Here is a 16,370-nt window from a genome sequence, read left to right as displayed (position 1 = left end):
GTTTGCAAGCGGTAATCTCAACACAGCACCTTAATTTAACAGGATTCGCCGGAATTCCTGTCGCACTGCAGGAAACACAGGTGAGCGAAAAGGAGCCAAACGCAACGGTGCATCAAAGTGGATAATTGCACGTGAATCCAGGGAATTAGGTGATTCAATAAGCGGAATTATATTCTGCTACAAGGCGGCGATGCATGAGCCACAAGCTGCATGCCTCGTTACAGACCTTCAGCGGCTATGACAATGGATCAGTCTGAGACGCGTCACAGATCTCACTAGACCTCAGTGATTCGAAACAGATTAACTCATTTCAGCAAAGACAAGTAAAAGTAAAGTTTTTTAATAATTAAAATTGCGCGCAATGTTGTGGGCAGATGAGCAACAACTGTGCAGAATATTTATACCTACACATATTTTTTAGATACAAGTAAATTTTGCTTTTATTATATTATAGCTTTTATTCTAGCTTTGAATGAAAAAAAAGTCTAAAACACTCTTTAAATGGCTGTAAAAATATCTTTTCAGCCATTTTCTGCAAGTCTGACTCTATGCCCAGCCAGGAAAAACAGCTGACTAATGATAGCCCTATAAATCCAGTCTACAGTAAAAATCTCTGTGAAAGCGTTTTCCTGGCACGTAGATGGTAGATGCTGCATAAAGTATGTATGTACGTGTATATCCGCTTTATTTCCACTTTCCCGTAACTCGGGCTGTAGCTGTAGAAAATAATAATGGTGAAGGTGTCGCCCGGGCTGCTTCAAAACATGTGAATTTGAGATTTCAGAATTAAAATTAGACCCCTGAACTTCCACTGCAACTTCTGTTCAGTCAAATGTAACGGAAATGAAACACTAAATATTTGACATTTGGTTGAAACCTGTTCAGTCACGCCCGTGTGCCTCTTATCAAGGCCGAATACACCTTTCAGCCACAACATTAAAACCACTGTCAGGAGAAGTAAATAAAAAACGACCACCTGTGACAGTTCACTGTTCTGATGGAAAACTTCTGGTTCATTTGTGCCGCCTGACATACACACACACACACACAAAAACATTTTAAGGAACCACTAAGGTGTTGACCTGGTCTCCAAATTCACTAGATCCCAAACTGATCAAGTATCTGTGGGATGATCCACAGAGCCCCCTCCCCTCAAAGGCCCCCCACTAACAAAATCCATGAGTCACAAGGGGGGCACAAGGGAGACATACACAACATTAGGTAGGTGGTCATAATGTTACGCCTGATCCGTGTAATTACTTAAAGAAGCCCTGCGGCGTTTCTCTTTCTATCAGAGTGTTGTTGCTCGTTTCCTCTTAAGTGTCATCCGTTATTTCCATGCTCGCTTCGGTGGGTGTGATTAAGCTGTCTCCATATCAAAAACAAAATAGCAACTAAACAATGTGTGCGTGTGACTAGAGCAGAATTTTAATTGTGCGCCGCTCTCGATTGCCAAGGTGCCCTCCGTTCTTTCACCCCTTTGCCCTCCCCCGTGTTCATTTCTCCCACAGCGACTGCGAAGCCGCTGCTTCCTTATCCTGATCCGACTCCTTCGCTGCCAGCAGGCGCGAGCTGCAATCAGTAGTCAGTAAACACAGTCCTCAGCAGAGCTTTTTCATTACAGTCAGAGACAATGCACAGCTCAGCGGGAGCAGAGCACGACGACCACAGAGCTCAGGACAGAATCAGTTCACATCCACTCAGCAGGAGGGGTTTTTTTTTTGTCCGTCTGTAAGCAGAAAACTCGGGCTGATCACATAAGACGGCGTAAGCTGAAGCCGGAGTGATGTTTTCTCGGCATCGGAGATGAAATGTGCTCGACCTCGACCTGACTTTGACTTTTTTTTCTGCGTTTCCACTGCAGCTCGTGGGGGCAGACGGTGACTCAGTCAGTGCACGGTGGCGGGCTGAGGTCACGGTTTCAGTCGAGCCCCGAACTTGATACGCAGCGGCCACGGCGTTCACAATGAGCCTGTGCACAAACAGCCAGAGGACAGAAACCGAAAGCACCTCCCCGCCTTTACACTAAGAGCTCAGGCAAAACACACATTCCTCTGTAACGTACACATTCGCACACAGCCAGGGCATGGCGTACATGCAAGAAAAATCCACTGTGTGTCCATTGTTATCAAAGACCATTGTCATTGCAGGAGTTTTACAATAGCAGCAACTGTCAGAAGAAACTTGTAACACAACACAATGTTTAAACATGTTAACACAGTTAAGAATATGTAATTTTAACATAATTAAGCCTGTGATAATAAAAAATGAAAAACAAAGTTTGTCTCTTGACATGTGTTTTCAATTCATTTACATTATTCAGAATACAAGTAAACTCATTCATTCAACAACCTATATGTAAGTGGCTCAACAAATCTTCTTATGAAGACCCCCACAACACACAATTTGCACATTGTATTTACTCTAGGCTGTGGCCTAGATATAATGAATTCTGAGTAAATCCCACCAACCAACCAGCTCCACATAAGAAGAAATTGGAAGTGTTAGACTGGACTTTAAGGTAAGAATTAAGTCAATGTTAGTGATATAGTTGGTTAATTACTCCAGTCTTTCAGGTTTTATATTGTTTATAAGTAAAATAACTGCAGACCCTTGATGTAATTTGGAATTAACAATAGCAAGTGGCTTTAAAATACTTTTTATGTGAAACTAATGTTAGCAAGTTGTTGTAAAATACTTGATTCACATCTAATTTTAAGCTAACGATTGCAAATGACTGTAATTTAAAGTAAGCAGAGAAGTGTTTCTTGCTCTACCTAACGTTAGCTTACCGTGCTAACAGCGGTTAGCCTTTAGCTAACAGCGGTTAGCCATTAGCTTACAGCGGTTAGCCGTTAGCTAACGCCGTTAGCAAGAGGGTTTAGCTGTAAGTCGGCCATGCACTCATAAAAATACATAAAAATACAACTTACTGATATGAGTTTACTTAAATCACAAAAGTGAGTAGAAAATTTTACTTTTGCAAGTAAAGACAAATTGTGAAAGTAAGCTGACATCATTTACAAGTAATTGTAGTAAATTACCTACAAAGACTACTCTTGTTTGATCTATGGGATAAAATGATGCAAAAAGTTGCCTTACTTTTTTTTAAGTAGATGGAGCACTGTATTTTTATCAGTGTAGGATCAAATTTAGAAGTATTGTCCGATTTTTTGTTGTTGTTGTTGTTTATTTATTTATTTTTTCATTGGGCATGTCTAGGACACCTACAGCCTACAGGCTCCGAGTTTCTGAAGCCTTTAATGCAAAAACGGCTGTGAGATGGAGACAGCTGAGTCTCGTTATTTAAAATTTAAAGCGGACAGAAAAAGAAAAACCGACAATACTTCTTTGCCCTGGAAAATTATATATGTATAAAAAAAATTTTTTGCACGTGTCTCAAGATTTCCTCCACGTGAGTGCTGTTTGCGGCTTAAACATGTTGATTATAAACAGCAAAACCACACAGCAAAGGTGCAGATGTTTGGTTCTAATCATAATATTGGCAGGGTTTAGAGTAATGGTGCAAATCAGACGCGACAGCATGAGCAGGCCTGTCAATGAATCTCCTAACGGGGTGTCTAACACAATCCATTAGCGGTGTCTAATAGCTACGAATTGATTGTACCACAATTAGAGTTAAACACGCTGGGGGCAGATTGTCAGTTGTCACTCTTTTTTCGCGGTTTATTAGTTTACATCCTCTTTGCATTTGCTGCTGATACCACATGCGGTTTTGGTCACACTTTATTTCTTCCACTTTTCCCTCAGCTGTGAACTCGCCTCCCCTTCTTCTCCTGCTCAGATCCCCGAATTCTCACGGTCCACCTTATCAAAGCACAGAACCCTGCCCCTCTGCGTCGATGGAAACGAGCAAACACACAAGCATCGTCTGCAGCTGTTCAAATATTGTGACATGTGATCTCTGGCTGGCACAAAGAGCGCTTGTAATGAACGGCCGGAGCACAAAGACCGGGGAGGACGGGGGAGCTCATCTCTGCGGCCTGTCCCGGCCTCTCGGCTCTCCAGTGTGTTTATTGTGCGTTCTGCTGCGCTCCGTGCAGAGCTGTTGCCTCAGGCCTCTGAGAAATATCTGCACATAAAGAAACTCGAGCGGCCGCTACTGCTGAAAGTTCACCACCGGCAATCGTGTAAAACAAACACGAGGAAATCAGAGGGAAAGCATTATCTACATAAACCGTGTGGTGAACGGACATGACATTGAAATCTTATCAAAGGAAGACAGAGAAATTGAATTCCTTATCTTCTGAAAGAACAAAACTGCCTTTGTTCTGCTGTTTGCCCTTCCTCGTCGTGACTTGACGAGTCGTTCGGAGCCATTTATTCGTGTGCCGCCGCTTGTGCTCCCTTCACTTTGCAGCTTCTGTCACAGTCATAGGTGGGGAGCAAGCAGACAAGGCCTCTGCGTTTATAATCTCCCCCCTCACACCTTCTCTGAGTCAGACATTAAGTCCTTCCTCTCATTATCCACGATTGATACCGAGATCCTTGGGGATTATCTCATTCCAAATGATAGAAACCTTCAACTCAGAGTATTAAGAGCAGGACGGGTGGTTAATGTGATCAGCATGAATTAGGGTTACCTAAATTCCTCAGCGAGAAGAATCCAGTGACCTCATGGCAAAATTTCTGCTGACTGACATGTGATCTTTGGAGGTGCAGCGCAACAAGGCCAGGCAAGCAGCTACATATGCGGCTTCACCTGCGCGCAGCAGTGTTTCAGGCTAAATGCTCATGAATAACCCTAACATGATAGTTACATGTGTGTTAGCATGATAACATGACGGCTACATCACTTTAGCATTGTAGCCTTTGCAATATAGCAATTGAGTCATGTTATTATTGTTCAAGAACAGCGGAAACCTCCGAGGGCTGAGACGTGCAGGTGAACAATAAAATTCAGCCCCACCAGATGCTGACTCCAACAGTGAGTCAGTCCCAGTGGTTCTCAGCCTTTCTGTGATCCTGGACCCCCTGCATATTTAGCAGCTAATTAGCTTAGCTTAATTTCCCAGGGTTAACATGAACATGCACTTTAATGAGTTTCCCACAACACCTCTCAGCAGATGTTTCACAATAAGAGCATTATTAGGATATGCATGGTGCATGCCCACTGAAATAGTACGGGCCTCAAAGTTTGAAATGGATGCAGATTAAGTGCATCATGCAGTAACTTTGAACAATGCAAACCGGGACTGAGATCTCATAATAAAATACTGTAAATTACTCTTGTGAAACAGACGTAAGTAGAAAATCTTGTTTCCCTCTGTAGTTTAGGTAGATAAATGGTTCAGTCACATTTGAGTAAAATAATCCTACTTCTTTAAATGTCATATGATCCTTTTTAAAAGATTTGATTTTCACTTGCAACGACACCACAGACCACTAAAGGTCCCTATTTGAGCATGACTGCCATAGACTGTATATAAATATGGACAATGCGTCATCGGTTCCTTGCATTGGTCGAACTGGCACTATTTTCCTGGGGATATGGGCGGTGCCGCCTTGTGACTCTAGCGCCACAGTCTGAGCGGTACAGGCCGCTATCTCGATGACCCGTCCACACTTCCTCCAGACTCACGGGTGTTTTCGTTTGATTAATACTACACTCTGCTCTAATTCCACCAGTTACAAGGAATGTTGGATTGTACAGCGAACTTGTTTTTTTACAATTTTGTTTTACAACTCTCACGGTTCAGTGGGAACACTTTATATAGCGCTTGGCTTGGCAACTGGAAGCCGCCATTATATCACATCTGGTTTCTATGGCATCAAATAGCTAACTAAATTAAACTTATTCAAAAAACTGAAACCTGAACATGCATCAGCATTATATTAACTACTTATTTTTCATGTGTATTTCCATTTGGCCCATCCGGTAACATGGCGGGGGTGGAGCTTATGACCTATACTGCAGCCAGTCACCAAAGGGAGATCAACTGGGGCATTTCTTTTTATATAACTCTCAATTGTAGCAAGGCTTAAACATACGTAATGATAAAAGCTGTGGGCGCTTTAAAGTGGAAATGAAACCAACGCGCCCATGCTAAAAAAAACATAACGGCCGCTGTATTTTCTCCTTATATGCTAACATTTACCCACAGTGTTACATATTGCTGATAAGAGCGGAGTGCTTCATTTCCCCTTTAAAAGAGAGAAGTGGGGCGCTCACAAGCTGGTGGCTGCTTCAGCTCCACACAAACAATTCTTTCTCCCTGTTTGAAGTAGCCACGAGTTAGGAAAAGTCAGGCGTTGACAAAATATCGCAGCTAGCTTCAAAACCACTCTGGAGTGACACCATGGAGGTTATACTCATCTTTATTCCAGTCCAAAAAACGCTAAAGATTTTGCGACTTATCCGAGTAGCTTCTTCGGTTCTAAAGGACCGGGAGCATCTGTGGGTGTGGCCCTTCAGAAACTTGCTTGACTAGTATCAGAAATGTCCCTATTTAAACATGAACTCCCCATTAATTCTTTACAACTGGTGAAACTACTCGGATGAGTGGCAAAACATCTTCAAAAATCTCTACAAGTTCAGTTGCCTTTCTTCATCGTAACTGAGGACCTTCACAGACATCTTTATTCAAAGCCCATGCCTACTGTAAATGTCATATATGTCAAACCAATGGTGCTGCCAATAGAAAAACCGGGTGATTCTCAAAATTATTGTGAACCCTTCTCAAGAAAAAAACCTTGTACAATGAAGTTGAATAAGTCCAACATTATAAAGGCAGAACGCCAACAGTCTTGACCTCTTTGTAACGCGTTTGCAGAAGCTCATTAAATCAAAGAACGCCCTCAACCTAGATTGTCAGTAAAAAAAAATATAAAATTTCTATAGCTCTAAAAAGCCGGATTCCTAGCTTTTCTGTCAACATGACAAAAATGTGTTTCAAATGAATATAAATGTTATTTACACACGTGTGTTTAGGTTGGAGACGTTGCTGAAATGGCTTGGTTTGAAATTAAGAGATTCCCATAAACCCGAAACGATCCTCCACGCAGTCGAGGCCTTTATGCACGCACGACGTCACGGCCAAATGCGTCCAAATGAAAAACAGATCAGTGGAGAACGCAGCCTTTCAATCGCAACGAGAGAGGAGAGCGATCACGTCAGAGTCCGGCTATTCTGATAATCCCAGAGCTGAGGCATGACCTCACTGAAGAGGCCTTGTTTGGAGGGTGAGGGTCGTGTCAGCCTCTCTTCTCGACTCATCACGAGGCACGAAGGTATGAAGTTAAACGTTTTGATCTAAGAGGCTGGGTTCCTAGATACACACTGGTTAAGTACTACAAGTACGGCTCAGTAAGGCTAAAGCTTCTTTGTTTTCTTTCTCATGTTCACCTTCTGCACAAAAAAAAGAGGATGTGATTGTTTTCACGTCTTGTTCAATTGTGATACATTGCCAAGCGCGAAGTAAGCTTGAGAGCGCTTTCCAGATGATGGAGAAATAAAAGCAAACGAAACCACAGAGTTTGGTCTAAAAATTAATCATCCTAAACGCTGATTAATTTAGTTTGAAATCCAGGATCCCCTCCCTTCCGAAATGATTGCTGGTAAAGCAAATAATTATGGCTATGAGTCATCTCAAATCCACAACGGAGCGATCTGCGCTGCTCCACAAAAAAAAAAAAAAAAAAATTAAAGGAAAAGTAACGAAAAACTGGAGAGTTTTCCTTTTGTTTTGAAAAGCAGCACGAGTGAAATGGAGGCAAACCAAACGAAGGCCCTGACGATGCTCGTGTGCGTGTGAATGAATCACGTTTGGCTCGCAGCGCTCATCCTGATCCGTGACCTCATGTCTCTGTTTTCCCTCCTCCGCTCACCCTCACCCCAGCGAGCTGCACAGCTTATCATTACGAGAGGAAGGGGAAAGGTTTCTATTATCGCCTCTTAAACAAACTCCACCTGAGCGAATAAAAAAAAAAAAAAAAAGTAATAACCATTCCACTGAGTCATCTCGGCATTTGCTGCACACAGACACACAGTCAGACACACACACACGTTGGCGGTAGAAGTTATTGCGCCTCCTCTATCAAACAGAGGCATCCGGGGCGCTGCACTTGCCCGAACGCACATAATTACAGTGTATGCGCCATGTATACAAGCTGGATGTCACCCAGAAGAACAACACTTATTTCAGTCTGGGAGCAGGCATCCCATAATTTTCTCATCCAGCAAGGGGTGTGGAGCAGCTAGTTGGATAATTCTGAGTCCTGCAGCAGTCGGCCTTCCTGCGGTGTCATTTAACGGGTTGCTGTGGTAACCGGGCGCTCGGAGACGGTGTCGCTGTCAGCCGCTCGTCTCTATGTGGGTGTCCATACGGGAGCCGTGGCTGCGAGGATCTCGCTGTAATGACTGAGCCCACGCCTGGTTTTCTTCTTCTTCTCTGACTTTTAGTAAAAGTGGCCTTATAAATGCAGCTTTCATTGACGCCCTGTTAAGGACTGATAGCACTCAGAAGCAGGTTTTCGGGGGTAAACAGAGAGACATGTGCTGCAGCACCAGCTGGGGAAAAATCTGCTGAAGGCAAGAATCAAAACAGCCACACCCAGAGTATATAAAACCACACTGAACAGGACTTTAGAATTCATCTTGGGCAAAGACGATCCCCACAGTCCATGTGCGAGGTTGGTCCGGAGCTCAGCTCTCACTTCAGGGAACTGCATGAAAATGTCAACATTCTCCTACTGTTAGCGCTCAGCAGTTTATCTGTCAATCTTCTACCTTCTACCTGGAGTGTCCACCCTGTCAAACAGGCTTCATGTCATCGAAATATTCAGCTGGGACTCTATATTTTGTAGAGCACCGGGCGTCACGTGACGGCAAAACTCTGAGGAAAAATAAACGGTGGCAGCACTGATTCAGAGTTTCTTCCGCTTTAAACAGATACAAGAATGACCAGCACAAGGCGAAACTCTTATCATGCACCAGCTGTGCTTTTTTTGAGCATTAAAACAGCCGGCGGGGACAATGTTCCTGACCTGGAGTATCCTATTATATATAACACTACCTCATTAACTTTCCTTCGTCCTACTCTGGAGTCAGTGAATGCATACAGGAGCCTGGAGGAGTTTCAAATGGACACAGTCAGGCTTCGTGATGCACATCTAATTTTGGAGTTTGTCGACTAAAAGCAGCATCTCTGTCACAGTCTTTAGGGTTCTTTGGGATCCTACAAAATGATTTCCACTTTGTCCAGATCCAGGTTATTAGTTAGTTGCTTGTAGTTGTCAACAGAATAAAGATTAGAGAAGTGACTTTCCTGCCAATATGGCGGTGTTGTGATTGACGTCGCACGGTGACGTCAGCTCCTGGAGCTCCAGAGTCTACATTTATCTAATTTCCCTTCAGGGATGAATAAAGTTATCCATCTATCTGTCTTATACGCTGACACTGGCTCCACCGTCAGCTCCATAGACAGTATATAAATATGGACGATGCGTCACCACTTCCTTGCACTGGCCAAGCTGACGCTATTTTCCCGGGGATGGGGCGGTGCCATCTTGCGACTTTGGAGTCGTTTAATTAGTACTACGCTGTGATCCACCTCCACCAGTCACAAGGAAATGTTGGATTATACAGTATACTGTACTTATTTTTAAAAAATCTTTTTTTACAACTCTCACTTTCCCACGGGAAATGCTTTATGGAGCGTTGGCACAGCAAGTGGTGGTCGCCATTATGTCACATTCTGTCTCTGCAGCGTCAAATCAAATAACTAACTAAAACGAAACTTACAAAAAACAAAGAAGATACACTTGATCAGGCATCGATATTATATTAACTACCTAAAATGACGGAAGCCATCCTTGAATTAAATTATTTTTATGTGTATTTTAGTGTTTTGGTCCCATCCACTAACATAGAGGGGGCGGAGCTTATGACCTATACTGCAGCCAGACACCAGGGGGAGCTCTACTTGCTTTGGCTTTATTTCTGAGGAGCAGTTCTGCCGTCCGTCTTTACACAGCCCACGTCCAAAAGCCGCTTGAAGAAGTTTCAAGAAATTCTACAAGTCTAGTTGCCTTTCTCCAAGCGCCTTTTGTATTATCATGACCTGGATGACTGAGAACCTTCACTGATGTACAGCACGTGGTCGGCCCATTGTATGATTTTGGACGGTTACTATGATACATGAGTGTTTGTTTAGTTTTTCTTTTTCTGAGGATCGAGGAAGGCGGTTCAGTCCAAGACTCAAAGCAGGACACGGAAGCCAGCGGATACAGAAAACAGGAATTGGTCAATTTGAATCAGACAAATATTTGAAGGGAATCCAAATAAAAGCCTGAACGTGACTTTATTCTTGACATTTCTCAAAGTGTGGGAAAATACTTTTTGGTTGCTTTCTATTTGAGTACAATCTGTGTAAATTCACTAAACTATATGGTTTTAAATTCTTCTTTTATCACAGTCACAGTTGGTTAAGAAAGAGATTTAAACCTGAACTCCCTGAAGTTTAAACTTTGATACAAGAAAGTCCAGTTGCCTTTCTTTAACATTTTTGGATAAGTATTTAGAACACAATAATGTACGATCTCTAAGCCCATGCAAGTTTTTTTTTAGGATTTAATTCATTTTTTTTTCTGTTTCATCATAATGCAGAAACATTTTTTTAAATAGTTTTGTTGTACAATATTGCTGGCAGAAGTGTAATGTTTTCAAATTTTGATCTCTATTACTCTCTCTATGATTTATTAAAAAAAAAGAAGTTGCATGGCTGGATGACTGTTGTGTAATTGGCACGCCGTCCGTCTGAAAGTCGATTCCGGCGCGATCGGAAAGATGAACCAGGGAGACAGCTGCTGCAGCGGAGACCAAAGAGCAGCTTCTCTCCTAAATTTGTGCACGTGTGTGAACATGAATCATACGTCCGAAGTGTGTGTTGCGTCTATTTATGAGAATCTCACCCCCGTGGCTGACCTCGGGCCCACGCCCCTTGGCCTGTTCGTGTGTGTGTGTGTGTGTGTTGAGGCGTGTAACTCGCTCCTTCAGCTCCTCTCACACTTCGGAGATGCCGGATCCTGTTTTTCTGCCCCATCCAGACACACACTAGTCTTCAGTGGTAGTAGCAGTCACCTTATCTCACATAAAGTACATGTACATGATGATGTAACAGACGAGGACGTAGACAGTCTCACATCGGATGCATCTACGCTCGTCTTTTTGGTTTGTCCGAAGGACCATGTCTGTTCTCTGACGAGTCACAGAACTACACTTTATCAGACAGGTCATAATGTTACGCCTGATCGATGCACATAATCCTTGTTGTCAGTCAAATGTTTGAATCAGACTTGGTCCAAATGTTTCGTGTAGTTTCCCAGTGTTTCCCCGTGCGTTTCATGTAGTGCTGCCGTCCAGGATCAGAGCGAGTTCTTAGGTTGAACTGGAGCTGATTTTGAAAAGAAAAGGAATTCCAGGGGCCCAGCGTTAAAAACATCAGCTAGCTCACGCCTGAGTTTGACCAATATCCATGTAACACTTCCTACTGGTCGCAGGGAGCCTCCACAGGCCCAGCTACCAGAGACACACATGCATTATTGTATCATTATCTTAATCATAAATATGCACACAGCCCCCTCCCTAAGCAGATCAGTCTCAGAGTATCAGATCTACACAAAGACACACAGAGTAGAAGAAGGAGATCTGCGTGAGTCACATTTCTCCAACATACATGGCTGCAATCTAAACCACAACAGATGTGCCTTTGTCCATTAGAAACACCACAGAGAAAACTTTTCTTCACAACTCTTTCATGCACAGTTGTTCTCCCATCAGGTTCTGCCCATCACACTCTTCTAATAGTTTTTCCCAGATTTAGAAAGCTTCTGTGTACGTTACGCATGTTTTTTTTTTAAACAGAAATCCGATACATGAGTCGGAAGACGGTGTCATATGGCGGCCATATGTTTCATGCGCTGTCTAACGGGTGTACGCAGCTCATAATTAAACGCTGGGTCTTTATTCCGTTTTAATTGCAAGCTGTTACTTGCGAGATGAAGAAAGTAAAAAAAAAAGAAATGATGAAAACGGTCTGTAGCAGTTAGAATTACAGGTTTTTCCTGTATCTAACTGAGAGTAAAAGTCTCCTTCACAGGATCCTCAGAATTCCCCAAAGACTTGTAACATCTATCTCTGCCTAAGGATCAAACAAAGGGTCATGACTTACTTGCAGCAGACTGTGGAAAACACGGGGACGCGCTTTTATCCTGGAGTGATGCTGCTTTGTGCATCTTTTTGAAGAGTGAGCGAATGCTACGAATGAATGAAATCAGTGCATTCGTGTTGAATTTGTTGAAGATCTTCATTTCATTCTGTTCAGCATTTCAGTACATGCATGTCAAACGTTTGTTTTTGCACAAACCGCCTCACTGTCTACATTTTATAATCTTAGAAACTATATTATATATTTTTTAATTCCCTTTCCACACTGTATTCACAGAACATCCTTATATTTCTATTGTCCTCTGTTAGGGTTAGGGCATATTCTTTCAAAACAGACATAGTTTTTCTATTGTTTGTTTTTTGTATACATTCCTGTCCAATTCCACGCTACTTTGACATATGGGAAATTTCCCACACATGGGATAGTTTTTTTTTTTTGGCAGCCAGGTCACAGAAAGGAGCTCAAATACACCAAAAATACCGATGTTCTCACCAATAAAAGCAGGGAAACTGTAACAACTAATCTTTTTCTTTCAACACCTCCTTTTTTTCCCTTCACCCAGCCGTTCTCCTGTGGATGCTGAGCGCAGCACTCCGTGCACATTATTGGCTGAAGCGTGCTGACCAGGTTAGCTAAACTCCCAGCTCTGGAAGGGAGATGAAGTAAATGGAAGTAGCGAAACTGTTTAGCGGGATAGATTTGCCATAAATCATGCATAAACCCAAGACAATCTAATTCCGATGAGACGCTGAGAATGTTTCCAATTATCTTTTCTCATGCTCCGGGCAAGGTTAACCAAAATGTTTGGGATTGCGCGGTTGTTCCGTGGATGCCACCGGATCGTTGTTTAGCTGCGGCGGGTTTGACATTCGGCCCGCGGTAATCACACTCTAATGCTGCAGCGTCAAAAAATCTCCCGCATTTACGTCTAAAATTAAACCGGCAGTGACTAAAAGGTCTTTTTTTCCTGCAGTCAACCCGTGATCCACCAAAGAGCAGCCAGACAAGACGAAATACACCCCTGCAGAGTCCGTCTGCTGACCGAAACAAAGCTATTAGAGAAATAGAAGCTTAACCAGATTACCTGCTGATTATCGTCCGGACAGAGCAGATCTGAAAATGTAAAGATGTGCCTGCATGGAAACCAGTCATGACAGAACTCGAAACACTGTCTCCTGTAAAGGTGGAACAAACATTTTTTTTTTTTTTTTTAAGGCAGCTCCCTCGCTGCCTGCCGGGTCCTGCCAGAGCTCTCACTGCAGACCATCCTTGAAAAACATCCAGAGGCAGCAGTCTGCAGGACAGCAGTGCAGGGAGATCCAGTGTCTGCCAGCATGGATTAACGCTGTCAGGGGATCAGCTGCGGCATACCGGCTAGCTTTGGAAAGTTTAACAAAACGCACCAGAACTATATAAGACTTCAGCATTGAGGCGTGCGCACTATACACCTTTTATAGCTTCATTAAATAACACTTATGATGGGGCCGTTCTTTCTTTCTGTGTGGAGTTTGCACGTTCTCCAGCTTCCTCCCACTGTCTAAAGACGTGCTAAACGTTAGCCCTGAGACAGACTGGAGACCTGTCCAGCTGGGACAGACTCCAGCCTCCACCACGACCCTCCAGAGGACACGAAAAATAAAGGAATGAACGATACTTGTGATGATTGCTGGAGATATGAAGTGTTGTGCAGCTCATGTGCTCTAAGCACCTGTCCCCATCAGAAAATGTGTCACGTCCTCCTGCACATCTCTCACAATGAACGCGTCAACCCCTGTGACCAGGTTGGGGGTGAGGTTGGGAGGGAAGGGGTGAGGTGGGGCGACAGAAGTCCGTCCCGTGGAAGACAGCCCAGGCAGCAGCTGACAGTCAGGATCAGTGTCTGAAGTCGGAGCCAGGGGGGGGGGCAGCTGGCGAGCGACACGCTCATGAATGACAGCCATTCACCTCCCCCTTGACCATCACATGAGCCTCCTACTCTGCACAGGGCCGCACACAATGTCACGCAGTGTCTCCCCATACAGTACAGCAACGCCGGTGCTGCTGGTGGACGGAGGGACGGGGGGACGGAGGGAGGGACGGAGGGAGGGTGATAACCTGCGCCGTGACCTTGAGGACAAGCATCGTCCACCGGCGGCAAAGAGCTGACCTGATGCACGTCTGAAAAAAACAACTAACCTTAGACAAACAACAGGCACGTAACAGCAGCCTGAGGTGGAAGCCGCCAGCAGAAAACAACAAAGCCCCGTCATATTCTTTCTTTAGCTCGTTCTCTAACCTTTACTTGCGCCGCTTGCTCGTGCGTTATGAAAACAGACGCCGCTCGCAGGGGGTCCGGGGCCTCTCCTCCTTCGTTACGTCACACGTGTCTGCTCACTGCACACACACATGTGGATGACGCAGGATGTAACCTTCACTGAATCACACACACACACACACACACACTCACTCCTGCCACTCGGCTGCGTGAGAAAGGAGAGAAACGAGGGCGAAAAACAACCTGCTCCGGGCCGGAGGGGAGAGGACGACGATGGGGAAAACAGAAAGAAGATGCAGTTTGCTCGCTGAGACGCTGGATGACGAGGGGATGGGATGTGGCGAAAGACTTCACGAGTGCCTTGTAAATTTCACACACACACACACACACTCTGTAAAAAGTGACAGCCCTCGGCTGGATGATGCTGCAGGAGAGGCCCCCCGGTGCTGCTGCTGCTGCTGCTGCTGCTGCAGTGTCTCCGTTAGCCAAGAGATCCTCCTGGGCTACCGATGATACGTAGCGGTGCAGCATTCAGAAAATTGCATAATATTAAAAAAAAAAAAAAAAAAAAAAGCCAAACAGAGGTGGTGCTGGTGCTGGTGGTGGTGATGTTGGTGCTGGGACCGTATCCTACCACGGCAACACCACCTCTGCAACAGCGCTCACAGCTGTGATGACGTCTCGAGAATCATCCAACCGCTGGAATGTCATTTCGTGGCGGTTGAAGGAACACCACGTGCTCCGATGACAGAGTGAAAACACACACACACTGACACACACATGCACACACAAGTCTGCAACTGGACTGCATTAACACCACGAGGGAGAGAAAAAAGAAAAAAAAACAGCCAACACACCTTGGTTACAAAACAAACAGCGTCCGCCTGAGAAAGCTTCCTCCTCCACGCACACATTCCTGAGATGTGACTCTCGCTGCGGCGCAAACGCCGACGAGCCGATGGAGGTCTACTCACAGGCGGCTCCTGGGATCGATGCAAACCGAGGAAATCCTCTTCTCTCTGTTATCGGAAAGGATTTCTGTCACACTCCTCCTCCTCCTCCTCCTCCTCCTTGTCTTTCTGTCCTCCGCCGTCAGACTGAGGCAGAGAGATCTGCAGAGCTGGAACTCTGTCAGTGTGCCAGTGCCTGGGTCTGCCTCCTTCTCCCCGTTTCCCCCCCCCCCCTCCTCCCAGTTTCCTCCAAGGTCGGCGGGTAGAAGCCGCTCGTTTGACTCCTCCCTTAGTGGACCTCCCTCGCAGGCAGGCCGGACACCCCAGCAGTATTTACCGTCGTGATCCAGATTAACTCCTGGGTGTCCTCTTCTTGTTATGCTGCGCTGGGGCCGGGCTGCAGAGCCGGGACGGGATGGCACACACACACAAACACACACACACACACACAGGATTACTGTGGGGAAGGAGGCGTGGGGAGGAGGGGGCTCGGTTTAGACCCCACAAGGAGGGCAAAGGGCAGCGGGATGGGACGGGACAGGGGACGCTTCTGAAGCTCTGCAGGGGACAAGAGATGGACGTGAGGAACCGGACAAACGCACCCACAGGAACCTGCAGGAACTCTGTGGAATTTTCCATGAGGGAGAAAATTCATTTAAAGACAAATGAGAAGCTGACGTTTATGATCCTTAGCACGGACCATCTCTGGCTGCAGCGTAATCCCTTTGCGCCTGGACACAAAGTCATGAAGTAGTTAAACGGCTTAAGCTCAACCTGTAGGGCATCAGACACGAGGGGGAAAAACAAGATGTGATCCACCACTCGGCCTTTTCGCAGCATGAAACAAACAATCAGCATTTCTCACTTCTTTAGATAACATTTTTTTTTTTGCTTAGCTCACATAGAGGACCGGGAATATCAAGTTCTCAAGAGCGTGTGCTGTTTAGTAGTAGCTGCTGAGCCCTCCCCTCCCCTGCC

At 44.8% G+C, this 16,370-nt stretch overlaps 1 protein-coding gene across 2 annotated transcripts in view; it reads right to left on the bottom strand.

Annotated features, from left to right (window-relative positions):
• mical3a (microtubule associated monooxygenase, calponin and LIM domain containing 3a) overlaps positions 1–15,522 on the bottom strand; it is a 93,607-nt gene extending 78,085 nt beyond the window's left edge. Inside the window, exon 1 of one of the 2 annotated variants that reach the window (XM_047596200.1) lies at positions 15,417–15,522. The gene's annotated coding sequence lies outside the window, so the exon portion shown is untranslated. Of the gene's footprint in view, positions 1–15,299 lie in introns of both variants that reach the window. The other variant, XM_047596199.1, reaches the window with a different exon arrangement.
• Positions 15,523–16,370: the final 848 nt, after the last annotated feature.

The sequence above is a fragment of the Mugil cephalus genome, chromosome 10 (genome assembly GCF_022458985.1).
Source record: "Mugil cephalus isolate CIBA_MC_2020 chromosome 10, CIBA_Mcephalus_1.1, whole genome shotgun sequence".
Lineage (NCBI taxonomy): Eukaryota > Metazoa > Chordata > Actinopteri > Mugiliformes > Mugilidae > Mugil > Mugil cephalus.
Note: the sequence above shows the minus strand (reverse complement) of the source record. Positions and strands in the feature narration are given on the sequence as shown.